Below are 2,656 nucleotides of genomic sequence, written 5' to 3' on the forward strand. Positions count from 1 at the left end.
CAGTGATGCCCATTGGCAACAGCCTCAAGCTGTGTGACCGAAGCCAACACTGCCTGAAGCTGGGAGCGAAGGGATGCCAACTCAGCCTGCATCCGAACACAGCAGTTGCAGTATGGACCATTCAAAGTTAATATAACATATAGCAACAGTAATAATAATATCGGGAGCTAAATTAACGACCCATAAATGATGTAGGCCACACAGTTGTGTTTTGGTTAGAATAATGTTTATTCATAAAGCAAACTAATAGCGAAAGTGGTCGTATTTAGAGTTACTGTTACACTCGAGTGCATATCCATTTGATACAGTTCGATCATTCACAATCTCATCGTGAATTAGAAGTCCAATACTCCATCTCGTTAACTATGCGAAAAGTTAGAGTTCATACCAGGCGTGCGGCTGCTCACTCCTCAGAGACTAAGTTTCGTAGTACCACACATCGCGAAATTTTCTAAATCGTTTCACTTCCTAGCTGCCTAAAGACCGACTGTTCGCTTTCGTGTCTCAATCCGAACTGTACCCTCTCGTGTCTCCAGATGAACTGAACTCTTTGGTGTCTAGACCAGAAGTGCCCTCTGCCCATCTCCGACCGCGTTTTCCGCGCGCCGAACATCTTCGCTCAACCGACTAGCGCAGTTCCCTTTCCTGAAGCCGTCATCTGATTGGCTACAGCTTATTCTACATTACTTTACATTTTAACATATTTAAATAATCAATGTTTGACCACTTTCGCGTTCTAAATAAAGTAACAATAATATCCATTACATAATAAACGTTAAATTCTTTTACCGGGTGATCAAAAAGTCAGTATAAATTTGAAAACTTAATAAATCACGGAATAATGTAGATAGTGAGGTAAAAATTGACACACATGCTTAGAATGACATAGGGTTTCATTAGAAACAAAAAAAAAAGAAAGTTCACAAAATGTCCGACAGATGGCGCTGTACAGCAAAACCTCAGTGACTGCGCGTGACAATCGTGTATAAAAGGAGCTGCAATGAGAGAGAGAATCAGATGCGCCAGCAGTCGCAGCATGTTGACGATGCCTGATAAGGCCCTTTTAGTGAAGTTGTATTATCAGAATGGGGAATGTGCTAGTTCAGCGTTACGATCCCATCGCCATAGGAAGGGGATTCGAATGGGTAAAGGTTCGTTCACAAATGCAGCTGTGGCGAGAACGATTTCGAAGTTCGAAGCCACAGATTGTTTAGACGATAGACCCCGTAGTGGCCGACCAAGCACAAGGCGTAATGCTGCTGAGACAGTCCAGGAAGAAATGGAGACTGTAGCGCAGGGCTTAACAACTGGGCGGTTTTGAGCGCGAGTACTCGCGCCTGCTCAGGCACGTGCTCGCGAGCAGGTGCTAGGTCGCGGAGGGAGGGGAGGGAGGGGAAATGCGCGCGCACGTTTGAATAGGGCCGCAGTGTGCCTATTGAATTCGCGCCGACTGTGTAACGTTTAAAGTACTACGATCAGCTCTAATAGTCACTTCGCTGGTTAAGAATCATGTCAAGTCGCCGTTGTTGTAACCCCAACCATGTTTTCGCAGTTCAACCCCCATTGGGAGGAATTGTATCTGTTTATAGAAAACGATGGTCTTGCAAAATGTTTAGTATGTCACAAAACGCTGAATTCTTTTAGGAAATTTAATTTGCAGCGACATTATATGTCGTACCACGCGAAAGACTACGGAAGTGGAAAATGTGATGGACCAGATCGTGCACAGGAAGTTATTAAACTTAAAAGGAAGCTATCGAAAGAAGATCTGGATGACGAAGAAAAATCAACTGAGGCAGCTCTCAGAGTGAGTTACAAAATTGCTTTGCTTTTAGCAAAATCCCTGCGCCCCTTCACTGGTGGCGATTTAATAAAAGAATGTTTGGTGGTTGCAGCAGAACATTTGTGTCCATCTCAAGTTGAGCAGTTTCGGATTGTGCCATTATCTAACATGACCATTATGCGTCGCATACAGGACATGGCAGATGACATGCAGAGGCAGCTTGCAAATGTCTGTAAAGATTTTATGGCGTATTCTCTAGCTCTGGACAAAAGTGTTGATACCACTGGAACAGTGCAGCTTGCTATATTTATTAGAGGTGTTAATAGTGATCTTCAGGTGATGGAGGAGCTCCTCGATGTAGTAGCCATGAAGAACACTACAATCGGAGGTGATATTTTAAGTAGTGTTGAAGAAAGTGTTGAAAATATAGGATTGTCGCGGAATTCTATAGTTTCAGCGGCTACAGACGGTGCACCAGCGATGACGGGGAAAAAATCAGGTTTCGTTGCGCTGTTGGAGAAAATGCAAAAACTGACCATGCCGAATGAAATAAGGGGCGTTCACTGTGTGATCCACCAGGAAAACTTATGTGCAAAGAGTATCACTCTAAAAAATGTGATTAGTGTTGTTGTTCGTACAACCAATTATGTAAGGAAGCATGGGCTACAACACAGACAATTTAAAAGCTTTCTTGAGGATGTAGAAAGCCAGTATGGTAGCCTGCCTTATTACAGCGAGGTCCGCTGGCTTAGTCGTGGCGAATTATTAAATCGATTTTTTTGCCTATTAGATGAGATAAATATGTTCATGGAAATAAATAACATGTGTGTTCCTGAATTGAAAGAGCCTTCATGGAAATGTGATCTCGTGTTC

Source organism: Schistocerca americana, chromosome X (assembly GCF_021461395.2).
Source record: "Schistocerca americana isolate TAMUIC-IGC-003095 chromosome X, iqSchAmer2.1, whole genome shotgun sequence".
In the NCBI taxonomy this organism is placed as follows: Eukaryota; Metazoa; Arthropoda; class Insecta; order Orthoptera; family Acrididae; genus Schistocerca; species Schistocerca americana.